Genomic DNA, 15,977 nt, shown 5'->3' with positions numbered 1-15,977 from the left:
CAATGTCTGGTTCTCCAACCTACCAAGCTGCAATGTTTCACTACAAATATTATATATGTTCCCTGGCGGGCATGTGTTGTATTTAGGTGTATTTACAGTTACAGAGCCATCACCAGCTAGTTCTCCTACAGTTTTGTTGTCTACTTTTAATCCCAAAGAACCATCACCAAGAGTTAATTGTTTATTATCTACTTCATGCACACTGACTATTGAATGACAATTTTCGGTGTCTTCTGCTAGAGTCACCAGCGGCGTCGTCTCCAAGGCTAGGGGAACCCCAGCCAAACGGGAGTCTCGCGCCGCTCCTTCCTCTGCCTTCATAAATGAAGCTGGTAGACTTCTCCTAGCCAGGAAGGACCCGGCTTGGCAGGAGAAGTCGGCTGTCGGTGGCCGCACTGGTGGGACTGGGAGTGTATAAGTACTCCCCTCCTCCACCTCCTCGGCCATTTTGGTTGGAGGCCGCCTGCTGGCCGCCAGGAAGGACCCGGCTTGGCAGGAGGCTTCCGTCATTTCTGGCTGCACCAATGGAACTGGGAGAGTATAAATACTCCCCTCTTCCGCCTCTGTGGTCGCTGTAGGCGGCAGGCATCCCCCAGCAGCCGGGGCGGTCTCGGCCCGGCAGGAGGGGTCCGGCGTCAGCAGCTGCACTGGTGGAGTTGGGAGTGTGCACACACTTCCCTCCATCGCCTCGGCAGCCGCCGTCACCAGTTGCCCCTCCCCGAGGACCAGGACAGACCCCGCCCGGGAGGAGGAAGCCGCCATCTCGCGCTGCTCTGGTGCACCTGTAACAGTATAAGACCTCCCCTCCACCCCAGTACAATCGTCCAAGGACAGATGAGATAATCTTAATTTTCTCCACCTATTCGCATCCCTTAGCGACTTACTTGGTGATTTGTGTTTTGTTATGTTATAGCTAGTCGCCATAATCGGTTCTTTGTATCAGTCTTTGGATCAGTAATTTATACGTTAGGCACTCCTTCCCTGGAGTGTGACAGGTTCTCTTCCTGTATTTACAGGGGATGCAGACAGGTGTTTGTTTACAATTCCTTTTGTCATGACCGTCCTCTCCACAGTTGTGGCATACTGGTGCTTCAAATGTGCAGTATTTTGCCACATGGCCATAATCCTGGCACTTGGAACATTTGGCCAGTGCCGTATAATCCTTTGTGGGTATCGCATTGTACCCTATGTACAGTCTGTTCGTCTTAATTATTTCTTTTCTGAGATCGGGGGCTATCTCCACCGCGTGGTGTACAGTTGATCTGTCTCGCGGGCCTGCCTTAAATCTTGGCTTGAATTTTTCCAGGAACTCTTCTCGAGTCATTTTGTCTTCAAAATTCTGTTCGTATACACAGTCCGTGACATCGTCAACTGTCATATACGAGGGGACATCATATAACATCATAAGGGGTCTTCGTTTTCTCGGTTTTTCACATGTAAAGTTCTCCTTCACTTTTGGGTTATTTATTAATTTTTCACTATCCTCAGGAGAGGCTAGTTCCACTATCAGTATGTTTTTAGTTGTCCTAACTTGATTTATTTTTATTTTATCAATCCGGGGATTCACACTCTTTTCAAATCGTTCTTTTACCTTCCGTACGTCTTCACCTTTCTTTGGTTTCACAAATACTGTGGGAACGGTTTTTTCTAAATTAATTTTTATTGTTTCTTGTACAGTCCGTTTCGGCTGTACTGGCAAAGCTGCAGCTGCAGCATATGACTTCTTAGGTTGTTGTTGTTGTTCTTTTCTCATCCTTTCATTTTCTTCTTTTACTTCGGCATACTGACCTTCAAGCCTAGCATGAGCCAGAGCCCAGGTGGCTATATTCTCCTTAATGGCTCTAATCTGCTCTGCATTAATCTTCCCATGCTTAACGCTTCTGTCGAAAAGACGCAGGAAATACGCGTGTCGCTCCGCGACACTCATCTCATCAAATTCTCCTATTGGAGCGTCTGGCTCCGCATGCGCATAATCACTCTCCATATTTTCAGCCATTATTCCAGAAGAGTGACAAAGTGTGGAGGCCCGTCTCTTTCCCCGGACCGGCCTCTCTGGCATGGGGGGAGGCTATCTGCAGCTCGCTCACCAGTCCCGCCCCCTGACCAAGAGCCTTATGAGCTGCTGGGTTTAGCGCGCCGTTTCCAGCGTACTAGTCCCCTTCCACGATCACATCACTGGAGATTTCACCCGTCCCTCCCCGGCAAATGCCCATCGCATTCCGGAGAGGCGGATTCACCTCTCGGCCTTCGCCCCCTAATAGGCCGAGTTTCCACCATCAGGCCAAGGACCCAGCCCTACCCAGGTGCTGGGTCGGTCCCCCAGACGTTCGGGGGTCTGGCCCCATCTAACCTAGCCAGGGACATGTCACCATGCCCTGGCTTGGCGGAACGTGTCCGGGACATCCCGTTCACGGCGATGAGCCTTTGCCGGCTCAGGCCGCGATCCCTCCCCAGCAAATGTGACCGTAGGAAGACAGGGCACCGGTGTTGTTGTGCCCTGTGCAGGGACAGATGTTGTGTCCCTTCTAGCGCAGCTTCCCCTGCGCCACGCACCCTTTGCTTTCGCTTTGGGTTGGGGGACATTTAACGTCGTCCAAGACGTGAGGAACTGCAGCAGCCAGACTGCAGGGTTCCGGGATCGTCGTGAGACTTACCCTCATACCCTCGCCCAGCCACCGCGCTCAACTCAGGAGAGACCGGTGTCGTGTCTCTCGTAACGCAGCTCCCCCTGCGCCATGCACCCTTTGCTTTCGCTTGGGTTGGGGGCATTTAACGTCCTGCCAGGACGGGAGTTTTACGTCCTGCCTTGACACAACGACAACCCACACCTATCAACGCAGCCCGGAAGGTGTTAAAGGAGTCAGTCCGGGTCTTATACGTGGAGTTTGACATCAACGAGACGGTGCGGCACTCAAACCCGAGTTACGTTCCCCGGAGGGTCTCCACACGTACCGGGGGATCATGACCGACCATGTCTCACCCACCGCTTTTGATAATTCACGGTGGGCCAGTGCGGACCAGTGTGGGTTGCACCCAGTTAAGGGCTAGCTTTTTAACGTCATGCATGGACGGCCCATCCCGTGTTAGCTTCACCCCATCAAGGGGGTTACTGAGCTATGGGGCCACGACAAGGCCACGGGATTGGACATTACGGTCCCCGCCCCACTCAGGTTCCTCCGAGCCCTGATGCGATCGTCGAATTCAGGGAATCAGAGGGTCTCCTGGCGGTTTTAACCCAGTTATGGAAGGCAACACACCTTCCCCGGGTGGCGCCACGCAGACCGATTTCCCATAGATAGGGACAGCGGGAATCTCGTTAATCCATTCATGCGCGTCACTAATTAGATGACGAGGCATTTGGCTATCAACAGCCGTCTTTATTCAAAATAATTTGAATAACACAAAATATATACATATATAGTACGTGGCAGGTGTTTGACGCCATGTCCGCCACCGAGGTGGGGACTTACAGGGCGGTACCACAAAATACAAGTATAAAATTAACATACACATATACATATATATCAGTGCGGAAGAACAACAAACACAAAATAAGACACAAAGAAGGAAGAACAAAGACGGTTTATTCCTCCTGTGGATAGGCCCCAGGAGTCAAGGCGAAGAAAAAATATCCAGCAGCCTAGCCGACGCCGACACGCTGCTTCGGGCTAGGAGCCGTCATACGCTCGAAAATCTTGTAACTTTTGCAGCAGCTCTGTAGTGTTCTTGTGCTCAGCACCGCCAGTTCTCGGGGTCGGAATCCTAAGGCGGCGAGATCCCTCGCCGACGCTGGAGACCATACACCCCTCCAGTTCAACGTCGCAGTGGACACAATCACCTCCTCAACGTCACGGTGCAGGTTGGAGATGGCACGCCGGATGGACGGCGTGTCATAGTAGGCCGCCTTCTGGGAGTGACACCAGTCGAGCCGGAGGTGGTCTCCGACTATCTGGGCGTCGACCACGCGGGCGATGCCGTCTTTGACCGCCACCACGTCAGGCTTGCGGATGCCCTCAGGTGTTCGGAGGTGGGGCTCCACAGAGACATTGAAGCCCCTCTGCGCGAGTCCACGGGCGACATAACGCACTACAGCGTCATGGCGCTTGACCCGGGACCCGTGCGTCCTAAAGCAAGCCTGAATTACGTGGTTGGCGGTCTCCACGGCCTGGCACCCCGCGCGGCATCTGGTGTCCGCCTCCCGCCCGCGACTGCGCCGTGCCTTCGTAGGGAAGGCGTTGATGCGGGCGCGGAGGGCGTCGATGTATTCACGCCCAGACAGCAGGCGACTGGTGTCGGCGACCCACTGATGTTGGCCACTGACGGCGGCAGAAGATGACAGTGCCGCACCGTCAATGGCAATGTGTAGGCGCGCCGCCCACATTTCCCCAACCTGCGTTGACGATTTGAGGAGGTGGCCCTCCCACATTAGGTGGCGCTCCAGCACCTCAATCTCACGCTGCACCTCATCCATGCCTGCACCGTCGCAGGCTGGCCCTATCTTCTTCAGCGCCAGGAGACGGGACCGACGGAGGGTCGGACCCATCCATCGGCAAGATGGAATGCCGAGGCCCCCCTGGGCAACAGGAGCGTGGAAGTATCCCAGGGGGGTGTCCGCCGGAAGGCGGAACCATCTCCTGACGGCGGCCCGGATGGTAACGTCGGCCGACTTCAATGCACCCACCCGGGTGCGGCTGAGGGCCAGCCCGTGGTACAGGCCAGGGAGAAGTACGTTGGTGAGAGCGTGGAGGCGCTGTTGCGGCTTCAGCGGAGCTCGGGAGATGACGTCAAGCTGCTCCACCAGGTGGCTACGTGGATTGAAGACACAGCGACCCGCCGTGGAAAATTGCAGCCCCAGGTACCGGAAGGTTTCACCCACACGCAGGGCAGGCATGGTGGTATTGCCTGCTGTGAAGGTGACATTGCTGTCCACCTTCACCTTCTTCTCGCGCCCTGACGCGACCAAGGCGAGGGTGAAACACTTCCGGGCGTTGATCTGCAGCCCCAGGTGAGCGAGGGCTGCGGTAGCTGCGTCGATGAGGGACTGCAAGCCCCTCGGGGTCGCTGCAAACAGCAAGACGTCATCTGCAAAGGCCGCAGCGTTGACTCTGCGACCGAGGATCCGAGCTCCGATGTGGGAGGGCAGTTGGCCTAAAACGTAGTCCACCGCAAAGTTGAACAGGAGGGGGGAGAGGGGATCGCCCTGGCGAACGCCCCGTGCTGGCTGCACAGACACGCCCACGCCGGCGCCGTCCGCTATCACTGTCGTGCTGCCCTCGTAGCACCGCTCGACATACCCGACAAAGCAATCCGGCAGGCCATGCGCCTTCAGCACGGGGCGAAGGGCAGCATGATCTACCGAATCGAATGCCTTAGATACGTCGATCGATGCCACAAAGACAGAGCGGCAGGAGCGAACTGCGTCGGTGAGAGCAGTGTCCAAGATGAAGGTATTTTCCAACATCCCATCCCGAGGGATGAATGCCCGCTGACGTTCGTCCACAGCACATGCGCGCATCAGGCGTGACGCGAGAACCTTGTGAAAGGTCCGCGCCAACACCGAGCAGACCGTAATGGGGCGAAAGTCAGCGGGGGATGTTGGTGCAGCCGTTTTCGGGAGAAGGGACGTCCGCGCGCGAAGCAGGCGTTCCGGAAGGGCGCGGGCCAGAAGGAAGAGATTCATCACTTTCACCAGGACTTCGTGCGGCAGGCGCCGCAACTCCGCTGGGGTAAGGCCGTCCGGCCCGGCTGCTGATCCCCTGGGCGGCAACGCGGCGGCGACCTCATCATGTGTGACCGGCCCCCATATGCACTCAAGAGCGACAGGCTCTGAGTGCGGGAGGAGGCGGTCACGAATGAAGCCCGCGGTGGAGATGGGCTTCTTGGTGAAGAGGTCCGCCCAGAAGTCCAGCAGACCAGGGATGGCAGGTGGCGGCTGGAGCAGGGTGCCATCCAAGAGGCCGCGCACGCAACGTGCACGCGACCGTCGGAAGGCATCCTGCGTTCTGGCGTACTCCCAGCGGCGCCGCTTGCGCTTCTGCGTCGGCGGCGCGGCAGGCGGCCGCTTCGATGGTTGGCGCGGCCGCTGTGTCCTGGTGATCGATCTCTCCCCTCTGGACCCGACCGACGCAAGGGCATCCGGGAGCATGCCCAGGATGACATCGGGCGGCGTGCCCCGCCCCAGACCTATGACACGATCCAGGGCAGAGAAACGCTGGGCGGAAGCGGGTAGCCCCGCCAGATGCTCCCAGATGGCGGCGTCAGTCGGCCCCTCCGGCGGCGGCCCGGTGGTGTCGGCCGCGAAGTCCTCGGCTGCGTCGACGGGCGGCGCAGCGGCCTCGCCCGCGTCAGGCAGCGGGCTCGCTGCTCCCCGGCGGGACGCCGGCTCTTCCCCCCGACCGATCTCAAGCGCCTCCATGAATTGGCGGACAAGCTGCTTGTGGGCAGCTTGCCGCCGTCGGCACTTGATTGCCTCGAGCGTTCGGTCGGGGAACATCCTGATGAGTTCTTGATTGACGAAGAAGAACCGGGCGTCCCTCTCAAGGAACAGTTCGGCCTCCGCCTTGGCGAGCGACAGGACTTCTTCCTCCGTCCACCTCGCGCGATGCCTCTCCGTGACGATCTCCGCGTTGGCGGCCGCAAGATGTTGGCGGCGGCGATGGACCCCGAGACCGTTCTTGGTTGTAAAGCTGCGGTGGCACTCACTACAGGTATACATAGCTGCAAAAGTTACAAGATTTTCGGCACGGCCGGTTGGCCGGCTAGGTGCTGGGGGAGTTGGGGTGGCACCTTCAGCGGAAGGGCCACCACTTATTCTCTGCTTACTGCCCCCAACTAAAAAAGGGATAGTGCGAGGGGGGGCTGGTAACCCCCCCAAGCCCCTGGTGCGGTCTTCCACTCTGCGAAATCAGCGGGCCCACGAGAAGGGGAGAAGACCGCAGGAGAGGAGAGGCTAAGAGGGCTAGGCCCATGTATTGCGCATCACTCTCCCTGTAACTATAACCCAAGGAAGGCACCTCGCAGCAGCAGCACGACTACATCAAGACCGCACTTCGAGAAGCCAAGTCCGGATGCAGCCACACCGCTGCCACTTGGCCACCTTAAGAGAGTCATAGTTACTCCCGCCGTTTACCCGCGCTTGCTTGAATTTCTTCACGTTGACATTCAGAGCACTGGGCAGAAATCACATTGCGTCAACACCCGCTAGGGCCATCGCAATGCTTTGTTTTAATTAGACAGTCGGATTCCCCCAGTCCGTGCCAGTTCTGAGTTGATCGTTGAATGGCGGCCGAAGAGAATCCGCGCACCCGCGCGCCCCCGGAGGAGCACGCTAAGGCGGACGCGGCCTCGCAGCAAGGAAGATCCGTGGGAGGCCAAGGCACGGGACCGAGCTCGGATCCTGCACGCAGGTTGAAGCACCGGGGCGCGAACGCCGCGCAGGCGCGCGCATCCTGCACCGCCGGCCAGCACGAGGCCAACCAACGGCGAGAGCAGACCACGCCCGCGCTAAACGCCCGCACTTACCGGCACCCCTACGGCACTCACCTCGCCCAGGCCCGGCACGTTAGCGCTGACCCACTTCCCGACCAAGCCCGACACGCCCCGATCCTCAGAGCCAATCCTTATCCCGAAGTTACGGATCCAATTTGCCGACTTCCCTTACCTACATTATTCTATCGACTAGAGGCTCTTCACCTTGGAGACCTGCTGCGGATATGGGTACGAACCGGCGCGACACCTCCACGTGGCCCTCTCCCGGATTTTCAAGGTCCGAGGGGAAGATCGGGACACCGCCGCAACTGCGGTGCTCTTCGCGTTCCAAACCCTATCTCCCTGCTAGAGGATTCCAGGGAACTCGAACGCTCATGCAGAAAAGAAAACTCTTCCCCGATCTCCCGACGGCGTCTCCGGGTCCTTTTGGGTTACCCCGACGAGCATCTCTAAAAGAGGGGCCCGACTTGTATCGGTTCCGCTGCCGGGTTCCGGAATAGGAACCGGATTCCCTTTCGCCCAACGGGGGCCAGCACAAAGTGCATCATGCTATGACGGCCCCCATCAACATCGGATTTCTCCTAGGGCTTAGGATCGACTGACTCGTGTGCAACGGCTGTTCACACGAAACCCTTCTCCGCGTCAGCCCTCCAGGGCCTCGCTGGAGTATTTGCTACTACCACCAAGATCTGCACCGACGGCGGCTCCAGGCAGGCTCACGCCCAGACCCTTCTGCGCCCACCGCCGCGACCCTCCTACTCGTCAGGGCTTCGCGGCCGGCCGCAAGGACCGGCCATGACTGCAGACTGACGGCCGAGTATAGGCACGACGCTTCAGCGCCATCCATTTTCAGGGCTAGTTGCTTCGGCAGGTGAGTTGTTACACACTCCTTAGCGGATTCCGACTTCCATGGCCACCGTCCTGCTGTCTTAAGCAACCAACGCCTTTCATGGTTTCCCATGAGCGTCGATTCGGGCGCCTTAACTCGGCGTTTGGTTCATCCCACAGCGCCAGTTCTGCTTACCAAAAGTGGCCCACTTGGCACTCCGATCCGAGTCGTTTGCTCGCGGCTTCAGCATATCAAGCAAGCCGGAGATCTCACCCATTTAAAGTTTGAGAATAGGTTGAGGTCGTTTCGGCCCCAAGGCCTCTAATCATTCGCTTTACCGGATGAGACTCGTACGAGCACCAGCTATCCTGAGGGAAACTTCGGAGGGAACCAGCTACTAGATGGTTCGATTAGTCTTTCGCCCCTATACCCAGCTCCGACGATCGATTTGCACGTCAGAATCGCTACGGACCTCCATCAGGGTTTCCCCTGACTTCGTCCTGGCCAGGCATAGTTCACCATCTTTCGGGTCCCAACGTGTACGCTCTAGGTGCGCCTCACCTCGCAATGAGGACGAGACGCCCCGGGAGTGCGGAGGCCGCCGCCCCGTGAAGGGCGGGGAAGCCCCATCCTCCCTCGGCCCGCGCAAGGCGAGACCTTCACTTTCATTACGCCTTTAGGTTTCGTACAGCCCAATGACTCGCGCACATGTTAGACTCCTTGGTCCGTGTTTCAAGACGGGTCGTGAAATTGTCCAAAGCTGAAGCGCCGCTGACGGGAGCGATTATTCCGCCCGAGAGCATCCCGAGCCAACAGCGGCGCGGGTCCGGGGCCGGGCCAGGTAGGTCCGTCATCCGGGAAGAACCGCGCGCGCTTGCCGGGAGCCCGAGCGCCCAAAGGGGCGAATCGACTCCTCCAGATATACCGCCGGGCAGCCAGCCAGGACACCGGGGCTCTGCCCAACAGACGCGAACCGAGGCCCGCGGAAGGACAGGCTGCGCACCCGGGCCGTAGGCCGGCACCCAGCGGGTCGCGACGTCCTACTAGGGGAGAAGTGCGGCCCACCGCACACCGGAACGGCCCCACCCCGCGGCGAGTGGAAAGGCAACCGGACACGACCCCGCCGCGGATTGCTCCGCGCGGGCGGCCGGCCCCATCTGCCGAGGGCGGAGGCCAGTGGCCGGATGGGCGTGAATCTCACCCGTTCGACCTTTCGGACTTCTCACGTTTACCCCAGAACGGTTTCACGTACTTTTGAACTCTCTCTTCAAAGTTCTTTTCAACTTTCCCTCACGGTACTTGTTCGCTATCGGTCTCGTGGTCATATTTAGTCTCAGATGGAGTTTACCACCCACTTGGAGCTGCACTCTCAAGCAACCCGACTCGAAGGAGAGGTCCCGCCGACGCTCGCACCGGCCGCTACGGGCCTGGCACCCTCTACGGGCCGTGGCCTCATTCAAGTTGGACTTGGGCTCGGCGCGAGGCGTCGGGGTAGTGGACCCTCCCAAACACCACATGCCACGACAGGCGGCAGCCTGCGGGGTTCGGTGCTGGACTCTTCCCTGTTCGCTCGCCGCTACTGGGGGAATCCTTGTTAGTTTCTTTTCCTCCGCTTAGTAATATGCTTAAATTCAGCGGGTAGTCTCGCCTGCTCTGAGGTCGTTGTACGAGGTGTCGCACGCCACACCGCCAGCCGGCTGTGCACGCTACCGAGTAAGTACCGGTATGCGAACCGCCAGGCGACGGGCGCGCATCGCACGTTTAAGGAGGCGCGGCCGGCCCCACAGGCGGCCGCGACGCTCCCAGGTCTGCGAAGCGGGGCAAACGCCGCGCGCTTCAGTATACGTAGCCGACCCTCAGCCAGACGTGGCCCGGGAACGGAATCCATGGACCGCAATGTGCGTTCGAAACGTCGATGTTCATGTGTCCTGCAGTTCACATGTCGACGCGCAATTTGCTGCGTTCTTCATCGACCCACGAGCCGAGTGATCCACCGTCCTGGGTGATCTTTTCTTAGTTTACACTGTCTCTTTCAAGACAGTTGCATAGGCGGGACGTAGGCGTGTGGCGGCCCCTGTTCAAGCGTTCTGTGTCCAACGGCCTCACGGCCGATGGGCGTCGTACGGCTCCACACCGGAGCGGACAGGCAGTCGGGCGAAAGTCATTCAAAACCGGCGCCAGGCGCCAGGTGCCGCAGGCCAGCCGCTCCAGCGCTTCAGCGCTCGTACCACACAACATTGGCGTTAGTTTTGAGAAGCACGCGTGGTTCCGCACGCGGCGCACGGCTACTGCGAGCCGTACAGGTAGCGTGTTGCGCGACACGACACGCACATCGAAAGACATGCAGTCTAGTCGGTAATGATCCTTCCGCAGGTTCACCTACGGAAACCTTGTTACGACTTTTACTTCCTCTAAATGATCAAGTTTGGTCATCTTTCCGGTAGCATCGGCAACGACAGAGTCAATGCCGCGTACCAGTCCGAAGACCTCACTAAATCATTCAATCGGTAGTAGCGACGGGCGGTGTGTACAAAGGGCAGGGACGTAATCAACGCGAGCTTATGACTCGCGCTTACTGGGAATTCCTCGTTCATGGGGAACAATTGCAAGCCCCAATCCCTAGCACGAAGGAGGTTCAGCGGGTTACCCCGACCTTTCGGCCTAGGAAGACACGCTGATTCCTTCAGTGTAGCGCGCGTGCGGCCCAGAACATCTAAGGGCATCACAGACCTGTTATTGCTCAATCTCGTGCGGCTAGAAGCCGCCTGTCCCTCTAAGAAGAAAAGTAATCGCTGACAGCACGAAGGATGTCACGCGACTAGTTAGCAGGCTAGAGTCTCGTTCGTTATCGGAATTAACCAGACAAATCGCTCCACCAACTAAGAACGGCCATGCACCACCACCCACCGAATCAAGAAAGTGCTATCAATCTGTCAATCCTTCCGGTGTCCGGGCCTGGTGAGGTTTCCCGTGTTGAGTCAAATTAAGCCGCAGGCTCCACTCCTGGTGGTGCCCTTCCGTCAATTCCTTTAAGTTTCAGCTTTGCAACCATACTTCCCCCGGAACCCAAAAGCTTTGGTTTCCCGGAGGCTGCCCGCCGAGTCATCGGAGGAACTGCGGCGGATCGCTGGCTGGCATCGTTTATGGTTAGAACTAGGGCGGTATCTGATCGCCTTCGAACCTCTAACTTTCGTTCTTGATTAATGAAAACATACTTGGCAAATGCTTTCGCTTCTGTTCGTCTTGCGACGATCCAAGAATTTCACCTCTAACGTCGCAATACGAATGCCCCCGCCTGTCCCTATTAATCATTACCTCGGGTTCCGAAAACCAACAAAATAGAACCGAGGTCCTATTCCATTATTCCATGCACACAGTATTCAGGCGGGCTTGCCTGCTTTAAGCACTCTAATTTGTTCAAAGTAAACGTGCCGGCCCACCGAGACACTCACTCAAGAGCACCCTGGTAGGATTGCAACGGGGTCCGCCTCGGGACGCACGAGCACGCACGAGGCGCGTCGCACGCCTTCAGCTCGCCCCACCGGCAGGACGTCCCACGATACATGCCAGTTAAACACCGACGGGCGGTGAACCAACAGCGTGGGACACAAATCCAACTACGAGCTTTTTAACCGCAAACAACTTTAATATACGCTATTGGAGCTGGAATTACCGCGGCTGCTGGCACCAGACTTGCCCTCCAATAGATACTCGTTAAAGGATTTAAAGTGTACTCATTCCGATTACGGGGCCTCGGATGAGTCCCGTATCGTTATTTTTCGTCACTACCTCCCCGTGCCGGGAGTGGGTAATTTGCGCGCCTGCTGCCTTCCTTGGATGTGGTAGCCGTTTCTCAGGCTCCCTCTCCGGAATCGAACCCTGATTCCCCGTTACCCGTTACAACCATGGTAGGCGCAGAACCTACCATCGACAGTTGATAAGGCAGACATTTGAAAGATGCGTCGCCGGTACGAGGACCGTGCGATCAGCCCAAAGTTATTCAGAGTCACCAAGGCAAACGGACCGGACGAGCCGACCGATTGGTTTTGATCTAATAAAAGCGTCCCTTCCATCTCTGGTCGGGACTCTGTTTGCATGTATTAGCTCTAGAATTACCACAGTTATCCAAGTAACGTGGGTACGATCTAAGGAACCATAACTGATTTAATGAGCCATTCGCGGTTTCACCTTAATGCGGCTTGTACTGAGACATGCATGGCTTAATCTTTGAGACAAGCATATGACTACTGGCAGGATCAACCAGGGAGCTGCGTCAACTAGAGCTGAGCAGCCGGCCGCCCGGGAGTGTGTCCCGGGGGCCCGCGCGAACACGCAAGCGTCCGCTCAATTATTCTGCAAACAGGAGGAGGCTGAGCTCCCCTGCACAATACACCTCGAAACCCTCTCAGGTCCCGGCGGCGCGCAGCGCCGTCCTAAGTACTTGGTCGGGTTCGAGAGAGGCGCAATCGCCCGGAGTTTGGCGAGTAGACGCTTTAGGTGCGACCACCCGTGCTCCCAACTGAGCTTGCCGCTGCCGACAGAGGCCCGGGAGCGTGCTGTCGTGGCATTGCCGGCGGGAGACAACACGCGCCACCTACGGTGGCCGGCAGCTCCAACGCCAGCGCCACAGAAGGACAAAAGCCCCACTTGGGTGCCGAAGCGAACTCTCCCAGCACAGCGCACGCGCCAACACGTCCGCACAGCTGCGATACAATCCACCTGCGAGAACCGCAGAGGCGACCGAGCAGCAGACGGCGTCGCGGCGCCGAGCGCCGGGCGGCGGCGCATCCTCAGCGCACACAGTCCTCAATCGGACCAGCACACTGCAGATGTCCACCGCGCTTCGCACCGGGCCCGCGAGGACCTACTTTGGCCGCACGGCGCCGCGTGCAGGGTGCGCCGGCGCGCAGCTGCGCCGCCTGCCGCCTCCGTCGGCCGGCGCGCCTGCCACTGGCCGCCCCCACCAGCCGGCTGTAGCGCGTGCGCCCACGCACCGCGCGGCCAGCACGCCGGAAGGCCCCCCCTCACCGGCCGGGGACGGTCCCACCCAGCCACCGCCGCGTATCGCTTCACACCCACATGCCATTCACGTTCGTGGGCATGGTGGGTATCGCTGAAACAACCGGTTGGTAGCTCAACCGATCGTCGCCATCACTGATTCACCTCTAGCGAGAACAACCGCACCACAACGGTTTACCAGTTCTTCATTTGCGTAACGTCACCAGCAAACGTAGACGTCCATCGCCATTTGCAAATTCAACGATTGTTGCATGCCTGTGTCAGGTGTCACGACACACTATGTCTGCCCACATACACGCAACAACATGTGCACGCTTCGCGAACACGTGGAAGGTGGCCCCCGTACGTATGCGATGTCCATTGCGCGAACGACTGTCAACCGGCCTCTGTCGCATGTCGCAGATGTGGAACGCAGTGCACCATGCTATCACGGTGTGTGAGAAGAGACGACTACGTCTGACAACACGCGCCACTACATCAACAGACGGCTCATGCTGATCGCCATCCACGGCATACCATACTGCAATCCAGCTCTTATAGGGAGACGACACGTAGCTGAGTGCACAATATTTGGACCGTATGGTTCGCCGTTGTTGGCGCAGTCGTGGTACGGTCACACATGTACCACGATGTATCATTCAGTACATGAGGACCAATGTGCGGTACAGTGTGTGATTTGGACGTACAACATCAGCGGACAGTTGCCACAAGCCGTACCACAACGTAGGCTGTGCTTCGCCATGCGAATGCCAATGAACAACTGCGAAGGGCATTGAGCATGTACGTCCTGCCGCCATCCGCATTACAGTGTATAGCTGCAAGGTGTTTAACATGAAGCGATACTCTGGGGACCGGGCAGTGCGAGTAGCAAACTATATTGCGGGGGTTGCAGTTAGGCAACACTACACTAATTTAACGCGTCGTATGACAATTACAGAGCAGGTTAAGGCCCAACGTGTGTTGGGTTAAGGCCCAACGTGTGTTGGGTTAAGGCCCAACGTGTGTTGGGTTAAGGCCCAACGTGTGTTGGGTTAAGGCCCAACGTGTGTTGGGTTAAGGCCCAACGTGTGTTGGGTTAAGGCCCAACGTGTGTTGGGTTAAGGCCCAACGTGTGTTGGGTTAAGGCCCAACGTGTGTTGGGTTAAGGCCCAACGTGTGTTGGGTTAAGGCCCAACGTGTGTTGGGTTAAGGCCCAACGTGTGTTGGGTTAAGGCCCAACGTGTGTTGGGTTAAGGCCCAACGTGTGTTGGGTTAAGGCCCAACGTGTGTTGGGTTAAGGCCCAACGTGTGTTGGGTTAAGGCCCAACGTGTGTTGGGTTAAGGCCCAACGTGTGTTGGGTTAAGGCCCAACGTGTGTTGGGTTAAGGCCCAACGTGTGTTGGGTTAAGGCCCAACGTGTGTTGGGTTAAGGCCCAACGTGTGTTGGGTTAAGGCCCAACGTGTGTTGGGTTAAGGCGCAACATAGGTTAGGTTAAGGCGCAACATAGGTTAGGTTAAGGCGCAACATAGGTTAGGTTAAGGCGCAACATAGGTTAGGTTAAGGCGCAACATAGGTTAGGTTAAGGCGCAACATAGGTTAGGTTAAGGCGCAACATAGGTTAGGTTACGGCGCAACATAGGTTAGGTTAAGGCGCAACATAGGTTAGGTTAAGGCGCAACATAGGTTAGGTTACGGCGCAACATAGGTTAGGTTAAGGCGCAACATAGGTTAGGTTAAGGCGCAACATAGGTTAGGTTAAGGCGCAACATAGGTTAGGTTAAGGCGCAACATAGGTTAGGTTAAGGCGCAACATAGGTTAGGTTAAGGCGCAACATAGGTTAGGTTAAGGCGCAACATAGGTTAGGTTAAGGCGCAACATAGGTTAGGTTACGGCGCAACATAGGTTAGGTTAAGGCGCAACATAGGTTAGGTTAAGGCGCAACATAGGTTAGGTTAAGGCGCAACATAGGTTAGGTTATGGCGCAACATAGGTTAGGTTACGGCGCAACATAGGTTAGGTTACGGCGCAACATAGGTTAGGTTAAGGCGCAACATAGGTTAGGTTAAGGCGCAACATAGGTTAGGTTAAGGCGCAACATAGGTTAGGTTAAGGCGCAACATAGGTTAGGTTAAGGCGCAACATAGGTTAGGTTAAGGCGCAACATAGGTTAGGTTAAGGCGCAACATAGGTTAGGTTAAGGCGCAACATGGGTTAGGTTAAGGCGCAACATGGGTTAGGTTAAGGCGCAACATGGGTTAGGTTAAGGCGCAACATGGGTTAGGTTAAGGCGCAACATGGGTTAGGTTAAGGCGCAACATGGGTTAGGTTAAGGCGCAACATGGGTTAGGTTAAGGCGCAACATGGGTTAGGTTAAGGCGCAACATGGGTTAGGTTAAGGCGCAACATGGGTTAGGTTAAGGCGCAACATGGGTTAGGTTAAGGCGCAACATGGGTTAGGTTAAGGCGCAACATGGGTTAGGTTAAGGTACAATATGGGTTAGGTTAAGGTACAATATGGGTTAGGTTAAGGTACAATATGGGTTAGGTTAAGGTACAATATGGGTTAGGTTAAGGTACAATATGGGTTAGGTTAAGGTACAATATGGGTTAGGTTAAGGTACAATATGGGTTAGGTTAAGGTACAATATGGGTTAGGTTAA

At 56.9% G+C, this 15,977-nt stretch overlaps 2 non-coding genes across 2 annotated transcripts; both read right to left on the bottom strand.

Moving 5' to 3' along the window:
- Positions 1-10,167: 10,167 nt before the first annotated feature.
- On the bottom strand, positions 10,168-10,322 carry LOC124585218. Its single transcript, XR_006974798.1, has one exon. It is a non-coding gene; the product is annotated as a 5.8S ribosomal RNA (ribosomal RNA).
- Positions 10,323-10,673: 351 nt separating this feature from the next.
- On the bottom strand, positions 10,674-12,584 carry LOC124585215. Its single transcript, XR_006974796.1, has one exon. It is a non-coding gene; the product is annotated as a small subunit ribosomal RNA (ribosomal RNA).
- Between the last annotated feature and the right edge of the window lie 3,393 nt (positions 12,585-15,977).

Source organism: Schistocerca americana, unplaced genomic scaffold, assembly GCF_021461395.2.
Source record: "Schistocerca americana isolate TAMUIC-IGC-003095 unplaced genomic scaffold, iqSchAmer2.1 HiC_scaffold_488, whole genome shotgun sequence".
In the NCBI taxonomy this organism is placed as follows: domain Eukaryota; kingdom Metazoa; phylum Arthropoda; class Insecta; order Orthoptera; family Acrididae; genus Schistocerca; species Schistocerca americana.
This window is presented reverse-complemented; position numbering and strand designations above follow the sequence as displayed.